The sequence below is a fragment of the Vicugna pacos genome, unplaced genomic scaffold, assembly GCF_048564905.1.
Source record: "Vicugna pacos unplaced genomic scaffold, VicPac4 scaffold_102, whole genome shotgun sequence".
Classification (NCBI taxonomy): domain Eukaryota; kingdom Metazoa; phylum Chordata; class Mammalia; order Artiodactyla; family Camelidae; genus Vicugna; species Vicugna pacos.
This window is the reverse complement of record NW_027328782.1, coordinates 1,312,611-1,322,939: the sequence shown is the minus strand read 5'-3', so window position 1 is coordinate 1,322,939 and position 10,329 is coordinate 1,312,611. Positions and strand designations below refer to the sequence as shown.

Below are 10,329 nucleotides of genomic sequence, written 5' to 3'. Positions count from 1 at the left end.
AATTGAAATAAAGCACCTCATGTATCCTCCGGTGTTAACAGGAAAAGGCTAATCTTCTTGACCTTGTTTCTTCCTGGGTAAAATGAAGATAATATATCAGGAGGCGACAAGCTCATTTAAGGCAGGAAACATGTTGTCTTGTTCACTGCTGAATCTCAGGCACCGGGAAGGCTGAGTTTAACGAGTGAATGAATGAACTGTACTTCCCCCACAGTTACCATGTGGGACAGTGAGGATTAGCAGCTAAGAGCATAGACTCTAGAGGGGAGGGCACAGCTCAAGTGATGGGGCACATGCTTAGCAAGCATAAGGTCCTGGGTTCAGCCCCCATCACGTCCTCTAAAATAGACATATAACACTAATTACCTCCCCACCCCCCACCAGAATTACCTTATTATCTCCCCACCACCAAAAAAAAAAAAAAAAAGAGAAGTGGCCAAGAGCGTAGACTCAAGCTGGAACACCTGTGTTGGTTTCTCGCTGTCGACCTTGTAAATGTCATTTACCCTCTGTGTCTATCAAGTTCCTCACCAATAAAATGGGGATAATTGTAGTACCCACCTCGTAGAGATGCTATGGGGATTAATGAATCTGTGTCAGTGATACAACTGCCCTGGCTTATATTAAGTACTATGCATCTGTCAGCTCTTTTCATAATTACTGACAGATGTTATTATCGACAAAAGACATATTAGTTCTTTGAAAGGGAAATGCATGTTAGACCATTTCATTTATCACTTTCTGTAATTCAGGCTTTTCCCTCTGAAATACCATTTTATGTCTGTACACTAGAAAGCCACAGGGCTTTCCAAATTTCATCTGTCTGGGTTCTTGTCATGATGGCAATACTGCAGATTGCTGACATTTTTTAGGGACTCTGTCTGAGATGACAGCAACCCCTCAAATTTAGGAGCTCTTCTCTAACTGATAACATCTCGCTAGAAATGAAGTTTTTATAATGTAACAGCTTCAGACGCTTAATGATGCCATAAATGCAAGGATGTTATATCTAAGCTCTTTAAATAAATCCTGTCATTGAAATAAAGGAAATACTATATTATAGCCCTCTATGACTTTGTTATCTTTGCTATCCATTTATCTGACTCTCTAAGACCAAAGAAAGCAAATACTAAGATTGATCATTACTACTATGTGGTACACGTATTTGTGGATGAAGACAATATTGAAATGCACTGTTTAAGATATTAAAATGGACACTAAACAGCTTCTTGATGCATATGCATGAACAGAACAGGGAGCTGGGTGCAGGGAGCAGACACTGAGCTTCCTGGATTAGAGACCCAGCTTAGCAGTCCAGCCCAGCAGTCCACATGTTTCATATTTATGTCCCAGCAAAATTAGCAGTGAGAGTCTTAAATGAACTTTGGGGACACTTGCAAACAGCTGTCATGATTACTATTGTGGGACACCAGGAATCTACAGTGTTTAGTTGGTATCTGTGCATAACCAGTTCTTTTCCACTAAAGCTTCTTGTAATTGCTGGTCCCACATCCAGGCTGAGGAATCATCTCATGTGGTGTTTGGGAGGGAGGTAAGTGGAGTCAGGACCCTTGTTAAGGCTGGGTGGGTAATAATCTGGTGCTAGTACAAGACAAAGGAAAGTAGGTCAGGTGGGAAGGAGAATGACTGGATTTAAACTTTGTTTCTTGAGTAAGCTAAATATATAACATCATGTCAAGTTACTTTGTTGTTTATATTCCATGTGCTGTCACCGAATAACTACTGAATTGTGGGGACAAAAATGCCTGGGTTTTAGAATTGACCCTGCCCCTAACCTGTCAGGGTCCAAGTTCCTCCGGGTGTCCAAAGAGGGGGCTGGACCATCAGGTGTCCCTCCACTGCAGCAGTTTGGGCACTTGGGTGGACTAGATTTTTGCTGTGGAACACTGGCCCGGTTGTAGAACATTAAGCATCTGCAAGGCTCTCACCAGGTACCCACGGTGGTCCCAGGACTGTGACATCCAAGCGTTCCTTTCCACCCACGTTTGCAAATGACCCTCAAGGGGTTAATATTAATCCTGGGTGAGAATTATGAAAAATTATATGGTACCTCCATCCCTCCTGGCAAGTGAGGGCCCCTTATTTACAAATGACCATGAAGTGTTAGCACCAAATTTTATCAACAGAACATGTGAACATTTTGTGACAGTGACGCTCACCTGTTTGCTTCTGATTCCCAGTGCCACTTCAGCCTCCGTCAGAGGACCTCAGCTGCCCCAGTGATCAGGGCCTTCTGTACAGGGAATGGGCTCCTCCTCGAAGCACAGACAAGCAGCAGCCCTTAGGTCTCATCAGGTGAGCTGTTGTGGAGAGCACCCCAGTGGGAAGGGCTCAGGGTTGTCCTCATGGCATCTGAGTGTGACAGTCCTCCAAGAGTGTTACCAACCAGGAAGCTCACAGGAGCTCTGAGCTTCGTTGCCCCAAGTTTTTACTGCAGGCTTTATTACAAAGCCATGATTTATTGGGTCACTACCGACATGGCTAACCCAAACCCTAACTGTAAGTCAAACCTTTCCTTAGCCCTAAATTTTGAGCCCCTTCCTCTCCTGGTGGCCACTCACTTGTCACAAAGCTCAAAGCCCCACTCCTCTAATCACATGGTTGGTGTCTCTGGCTGGCCAGTCCCCATCCTGAGTCATCTCATGAACACAAGCCATCCAAGGTTCCACCATGAATAGCAAAGACACTCTTATCTTGGGAAATTTCGAGGCTTTAGCGGTTGCTGCCTAGGAACTGGGAACAAAGACCTACCAAATTCTTCATTACGTAGGAGTAAATGTTATATTTCATTTAAATTATAAAATAAGAGAGAAATTCTCACTGCTTTTCTGTATCTGCTGTTCGACACCGTTTCACTACACCACGTGATTGTAATGTCGCGCTCAGCATGTGTCTTCTCAGAGCACCAGCGCCGGCTGCTCCCCGGGGGCTTATGCTGTTTGGGCAAGGCTGCTGGGGGGATGGAGGCCAAGGACAACCGAGAAAACAAAGATAATCGTGCAAATAAGGAAACAATGTCAGATTGAAATGAAGAAATAACACAGTGTTGAGATGGGAGACTTGGGGGGAAGTGAGTTAAGAAAGCTATCTTTGAGTAGGTTACATGTGAGCTGAGATGGCGATAAGGAGGCTGGAATTTGAAGATCTGGGAAAAGTCACCCATGGAATAGAGGCAGCTTGTCCATTGGCCCCGAGGCACAAATGTGCTCAGCAGGTTTGTGGAGACACTGGAGCCAGCGCTGGTGAGAGTGATGAGACGCGAGGTTTAGAAGGGCATCAGGAGCACGGAAAGGAGTGTAGACTCTAAGCGCAGTGAGAAGCAGTCATGATAGCTTAAGCACTTAAGTAATTTTCTCTCACTCACATTTTGCAAAGATAATGTGGAGAATGTATGGCAGGGACCCAGGAAGCAGGGAGGCCAGGTAGGAGGCTCTTGGATTGGGCCAGTTGAGAGATGGTGGGAGCCAATGAGGAATGCATTTGGGGAGTGGGGCTGACGGGATGCAGTTATGGGCTGGCTGTGGATGGTTAGGAGAAGAGGAGGGTCAAGGTAGCCCCAGGTCGGTCTGGAGCCAGGTGTCTGTTCTTTCTTATCTCAGTGCCCCATGCAGGTGCCCACCTACTTGGGCAAACCTCTTAACCTTCAAAGTGAGGGTTTTAAAACACTGAAGTCTATTTGTTGTTTCACATTTTATGGAAAGATTCAAACATGTACAGAAATAGAGAGAACAATACAGCCAGCCTGCCTGGGTGTTATCAGTCACCCAGCTCCAGAATTATAAACTCAGAGTCACTGTTGTTGCATCTTTCATCTCCATCTCCTCCCCTCCCCCACTATGGGGTCATTTTGAAGACAATCCTACATAGCTTAACCTTTCATTAGTGAAATGACAAGGTCTCTTTCAAATAAAATTGGAATATTCCTTTTTTTTAGGGTTACAAAATAATTCCCTGCTTGTCACAAAAATACACTTTTAAGTAGTTTTGGGGTTGAAATCAAGATCCAGACAAGATTCAGACATTGCAGCTAGCATATCTCTCAAGTGCGTTCTAATCTATAATTTTACTGTTTCTCATTTTCCTTGAAATTGCTGAGGGGTTTCTCTATTTCCTGTTTGGCTGATTTCATTCTCCCCTATGGTGTTAGACTTGTTTCTCCATCCTATGTATTGGCTTTAGCTAAGTGATTTAATCCTCCCCTAAAAGCTTGATCTGATTGAGGTTCAACTTTGTGCAAAAATAATTGTTATGTGAAGTTTTGTACTCCTGTCATAAGGTACATAATATTACATTTGACTCTCTTTTTTGTGATGACAGCAGCCAATAATGATTGTCACCCGGGATCATTATTTCATAAGGAATTTTATTTCATGTGGTCATACTCTAATTTCCTCCCTCAATTATCAGCAGGATCACAGTCATGAAGAGGTACTTTCTCCTTAACCCGGGTTATCCTTTAGAACACAGTTTTAAAGGAGGATATTTGTTAATATGTAAATATTTAAAATTGATAATTTTTTTTCTTTTTAATTTTTTTTTCTAATGGAGGTACTGAAGATTGAATCTAGGACCTTAAGCATGCTGAGCACACACTCTGCCACTGAGTGTACCCAATCCCCCTTGAGATTCATATTTATATGATATCTTCCTTCTGTTATTTTTGTTTTATGTTATACAGAATTTGAAGGCAGGGCAATGGGTTTGACCACTCTTTAATCATTCTTTATGGGCTTTTGGGGTTTGTGTGTGTGTTTGTGTTTGTAAAGAAAACAATTTTCCTACTATTTTAAGTATGTATTGCTAAGGCAATTATGTTGATCTTTTCCCTGATCCTGGTCCATGTATTCCCATGTTACTTCCCACTAGTGGCCCCATGAGCTCTGTGACAAGACTAGCATGTCGTTAATCCATGTGGAAGGAGATCTGAAGAGATTTATTCAAGGAGATGAAATTTGTAGACAATGTATTGGAAAGTATTGTGAAAGTTGTTCGTTAAGAGAAGGTCTGAGGTTGAATTATTAAGTGCACAGAAATCTAAGGTATGAAAAACCAAGACAATTATTAACTCCAGGAAAACGTAGTAGGGAAGAAAAGGTAAGACTAGCACAAATTGCTACAGCTTTGAATAGTCTGTACAGAGTAATAATAATGTAAATCAAGGATACTGAGCTGATGAAAATTATAATGTAATTGTATCAAAAGGTTGGAAGAATGAAGGTTTGGGTGTGTAGATGAGATGGGGTTTGAAAGAGAGCTGAATCCTCATTTTCCAAAATAGAAAGTTAAATAGGTGATACATAAAGCTGAAAAAGTCAGTAGGCTGTGTTACAAGGATATTAGTCAGAGAAAGGGAGTAAGTATTCCAAGAGTCAGCAGTAGGAGCTGAACGTGATTGTTTCTGACCAGGAAATGGGGCGGTTGATGGGAACTGCTCCTTTTTACAATCGGTGTTCGAGAACTGTTTGACTCTTTATTAAATGTATGGCATTACTTTGATAAAAAGAAATCAAAGCTGAATTTTGAAAAAAAATTGGGGTGCTTTTGACAGAGAGAGATAACAATCAGGCAAAACTACATTTGAAGGGATCCTCATTATTCCTTGCCTTTCAGCAAGGACTAGGAGGCAGATATCTTTTTAAGGTTCAAAAATTCTGTCTGACCTTCCTGCCGACTTGTAACCTTTGGAAGTAATGAACTCCCCGTCACTGTAAATATCCAGGCAGAGGCTGCCTGACCAGCTCTCTAACTGTAGCAGGGTGTGTTTACCATTGGGCAGTTAGAGCAGGCAACTTCTAACATTCTTTCAGTTTTGAATTTGGCATTTTCAGGATGGATAGTTGATAAGAATGTATTACAAAAAGCTTAACAAGAAAGAGTCCAAGACATCTCAAACCCATTGCCAGGGTTTTCTCTGCCAGACACCATCCTGAGCCTGCCACCCGTGAGCCAGGCCACAAAGCCCAGTCACATGAGAATGAACACACTTTTTCGCTCCTATCTGATTTGGCATCGGGCTCAGCCCTTTTCCCCATGGAATGGTCCATGCCCAGGGCTCTGACTATGGAGCTGGTCTCACAGCAGCCCTGTGAGTGCTGGTCCAGCCTCCGGGGTTCCTGCATGAAGTTTTCCAGGATTCCAGGCTATTCTCGGAGCTGAGTCCCCCCTAGGCTAAGCCCACGGAACTCATCTCAGCTCCAGACTGAGCCGGAAGCCTCAGAGAGAACTCAGAGCTGAGGAAATCCACAGGTTTTACCCAGCACTGCCGAGTCATCAGTGAGCCAGTTGAGGGAAGGTTCAGCAACAGCAAGACACACCTGAGCCGCCGTCTCATTGTTCCGCCTCATCCCTAAACTCTCTGTGTCTGCCTGTCTGTGTCGGTCTCCCTTTTAGGATCAGCCTGGCACCACTTAATGCCCTGCCTCCTTTCTTCTAATCTTGCCTCCCTGGCCTGTTCCATCTACTCCAGGTTAACTGAGAAGAGGTTTTAAAACCTAGGAACAACAGACGTGCTAGATACAAAGAATACAGGGCAGTGCCTTCCTCAGTCACATCCCTCCTGCCCTCTCCCATTCCCACAATGAGTTTTATAAATATTTTGTCAGACAGACATTGCACTCCCAGTTGTTATCATTATCAGCCATTTCCTTATTATCTGTGGTTTACGATGTATTTGCTCCAGGGACATTCCCGAGATAAGGCAGGAGCAGATGACTGAGCCACTTGTTGATGTCCACTTGTGTCAAGCCTGTTAAGAATGATTTTTGGGGGGATTTGTTGAATGTGCCAGACTGTCCAGTGAGTGGTGATGATCCCCTGCATCTGCTCTGGAGTCAGCCTCGTCCTCTCCTTTGCTCTGTTCTCATTTATCTCTCTTCAGCAGGTGAGCCAGTGATCTGTACTTCTATGATACATAAAACACTTCTTATTTCACGGTAGAATTTGGGGGCTGCTATGAAAACGCATATGTTTTAAGAGTGAATTGAGTCGGAGGATTAAACTTAAAGCCCCCTTGATTTAGAATCAGAAATTAATATGATGGAGGGAGGGTATAGCTCAGTGGTAGAGTGCATGTCTAGCATGCATGAAGTCCTGGGTTCAATCCCCAATGCCTCCATTTAAAAACAAATAAATAAACCTAGTTATGCCCCCCAAAAAAGAAAAAAATAAATTAACATGAGGATGAAGCTACAGAGTGATTATTTGTGTCTTCTGAAACTTCCTTCTGTCTTTCTGCAGGAAATTCTAAGGAGAGAAGTTCAGAATCTACTTTGCTTGGCTGGGCTATTACACTCAGATGCTCCTCCTGGCAGCAGTCGTGGGGGTGACTTGCTTTCTGTGTGGATATTTTAATCAAAATAACTGTACCTGTGGGTAATTGTCTTTATTCCTTGTTACCGTTCTTACTTAACTTAGAATGACATTCTCCAGGAGCACCCATGTTGCTGCAAATGGCCCTAAATTGTCAGTTTTTATGGCCGAGTAGTATTCCATTGTATAAATATACCACTTCTTTAGCCAGTCATCTGCTGATGGACATTTAGGCTGTATCCATGTCTTGGCTACTGTAAATAGTGCTGCTATGAACATTGGGATGCAGGTGTCATCCTGAAGTAGGGTTCCTTCAGGATACATGCCCAGGAGCAGGATTCCTGGGTCATATGGCAAGTCTATTCCTAGACATTTGAGGGAACTCAATACTGTTTTCCACAGTGGCTGCACCACACTGCATTCCCACCAGAAGTGTAGGAGGTTCCCCTTTCTCCACAGCCTCTCTAGCAGTTGTCATTTGTGGATTTTTGAATGATGGCCATTATGACTGGTTTGAGGTGATACCTCATTGTAGTTTTGATTGGCATTTCTCTGATAATTAGTGACATTGAGCATTTTTTCATGTGCCCATTGATTATTTGTATGTCTTCCTTGGAGAATTGCTTGTTTAGGTCTTCTGCCCATTTTTGGTTTAGGTTATTTGGTTGTTTCTTATTAAGTCATTTGAGCTGCTTATATATTCTGGAGATCAAGCCTTTGTCAGTTTCATTTGCAAAAATATTCTCCCATTCTGTAGGTTGTCTTTTTTTTTACATATGGTGTCCTTTGCTGTGCAGAATCTTGTAAGTTTCTTTAGGTCCCATTTGTTTATTCTTGCTTTTATTTCTATTGCTTGGGTAGACTGCCCTAAGGGAACATTTCTGAGATGTATGTCAGATATTTTGCCTGTATTTTCTTCTAGGAGGTTTATTGTATCTTGTCTTATGTTTATCTTGCTGAAGAGACTGTCTTTATTCCATTGTATATTCTTGCCTCCTTTGTCGAAGATTAGTTGACCAAAAGTTTCTGGGTTCATTTCTGGGCTCTCTATTCTGTTCCATTGGTCTATATGTATGTTTTTGTACCAATACCATGCTGTCTTGATGACTGTAACTCTATAGTATTGTCTGAAGTCTGGGAGAGTTATTCCTCCAGGCTCTTTCTTTTTTTTCTTCAGTAATACCCTGGAATTTCTATGTCTTTGATGGTTCCATATAAATTTTATTGTGATTTGTTCTAGTTCTATGAAATATGTCTTGGGTAATTTTACAGGGATTGCATTAAATCTGTATATTGCCCTGGGCAGTGTGACCATTTTAACAATATTGATTCTTGCAATCCAAGAGCTTGGGATACCTTTCCATTTTTTAAAGTCTTCTTCAATTACCTTCGCCAATGGTTTATAGTTTTCTGTGTAAAATTCTCTCACCTCTGTGGTTAGATTTATTCCTAGAAATTTTATTACTTTGGGTGCTATTTTAAAGTGTTTTATTTCTTTACTTCCTTTTTCTGTTGATTCATCATTAGTGTAAAGAAATGCAACTGATTTTTGAACATTAATCTTGTAACCTGCTACCTTGCTAAATTCTTCGATCAGCTCTAGTAGTTTTGGTGTGGACCTTTTAGGGTTTTCTATATATAGTGTCATGTTATCTGCATGTAGTGACACTTTTACCTCTTCTTTTCCAATTTAGACCCCTTTTACTTCTCTTACTTGCCTGATTGCTATGGTCAGGACTTCCAAGTCTATGTTGAATAAGAGTGGTGATAGTGGCATCCTTGTCTTGTCCCAGAATTTAGTGAGAAGCTTTTGAGGTTTTCACCGTTCAGTGCTATGCTGGCTGTAGGTTTGTCATATATAGCTTTCATGATGTTGAGTTATGTTCCCTCAATACCCACTTTGGTGAGAATTTTTATCATAAATGGGTGTTGAATTTTATCAAAAGCTTTTATGCATCTATTGAGATGATCATGTGGTTTTAGTCCTTTCTCTTGTTGATGTGAAGTATTACATTGATTGATTTGCATATGTTGAACCACCCTTGTGTCCCTGAGATGAACCCCATTTGAGCATGTTGTATAATCTTTTTTATGTGCTGTAGAATTCTATTTGCTAGTATTTTGGTAAGGACTTTTTCTGCATCTGTGTTCATCAGTGATATTGTTCTGTAATTCTCTTTTTTGGTGGTGTCTTTGCCTGGTTTTGGTATCAGGGTGATTGTGGCTTCATAGAATGAGTTTGGGAATATTCCTTCTTTTCAATCTTCTGGAAGAGTTTGAGAAGGCCTGGTATGAGTACTTCTTTGTATGTGTGGTAGAATTCCCTGGTGAAGCTGTCCAGTTCTGGATTTTATTTGTAGGGATTTTTTTTATTGTTAATTCGATTTCATTCCTAGTGGTCATTTTGTTCAAGTGGTCAGTTTCTTCTTGATTCAGTTTTAGTGGACTGTATGTTTCCAGAAACGTGTCCATCTCCTCTAGGTTATCCCTTTTTTTATGTAGTTTTTCATGATATTCTCATATGATAGTCTATATTTCTATGTTATTTGTTGTAATTTCTCCATTTTCCTTTCTTATTTTGCAAATTTGTGCTCTCTCTTTTTTCTTCTTTGTGAGTTTGGCCAGAGGTTCTCGATTTTATTTACTCTTTCAAAAAATTGCTTTTGGTTTGATTGATTATTTTCTCTATTTCTTTAATCTCTATTTTATTTATTTCCTCCCAGATCTTAATTATTTCCTTCCTTCTGCTGACTTTTTGGGTGTTTTTACTCTTCAGTATCTAGTTCTTTTAACTGGTGGGTTAGATTGTTTTTTTGAAATTGTTCTTCATTTTTGAGGAAGGCCTGTATCGCCCTAAACTTTCCTCTTAGCACTGCTTTTGCTTTGTCCCATAAGTTTTTTGTGGTTGTTTTCATTTTCATTTGTCTCAATGTATTCCTTAATTTCAACTTTGATTTCATCATTGACCCATTTTTTTTAATAGCATGTTGTTTAATCTCT

General features: G+C 41.1%; 1 long non-coding RNA gene across 1 annotated transcript in view; it reads left to right on the top strand.

Moving 5' to 3' along the window:
• Positions 1–2,201: 2,201 nt before the first annotated feature.
• LOC140694700 (uncharacterized) overlaps positions 2,202–10,329 on the top strand; it is a 47,940-nt gene continuing 39,812 nt past the window's right edge. The window contains exon 1 of the long non-coding RNA XR_012070283.1: positions 2,202–2,316. This is a non-coding gene — a long non-coding RNA (uncharacterized lncRNA). The remainder of the gene's footprint in view (positions 2,317–10,329) is intronic.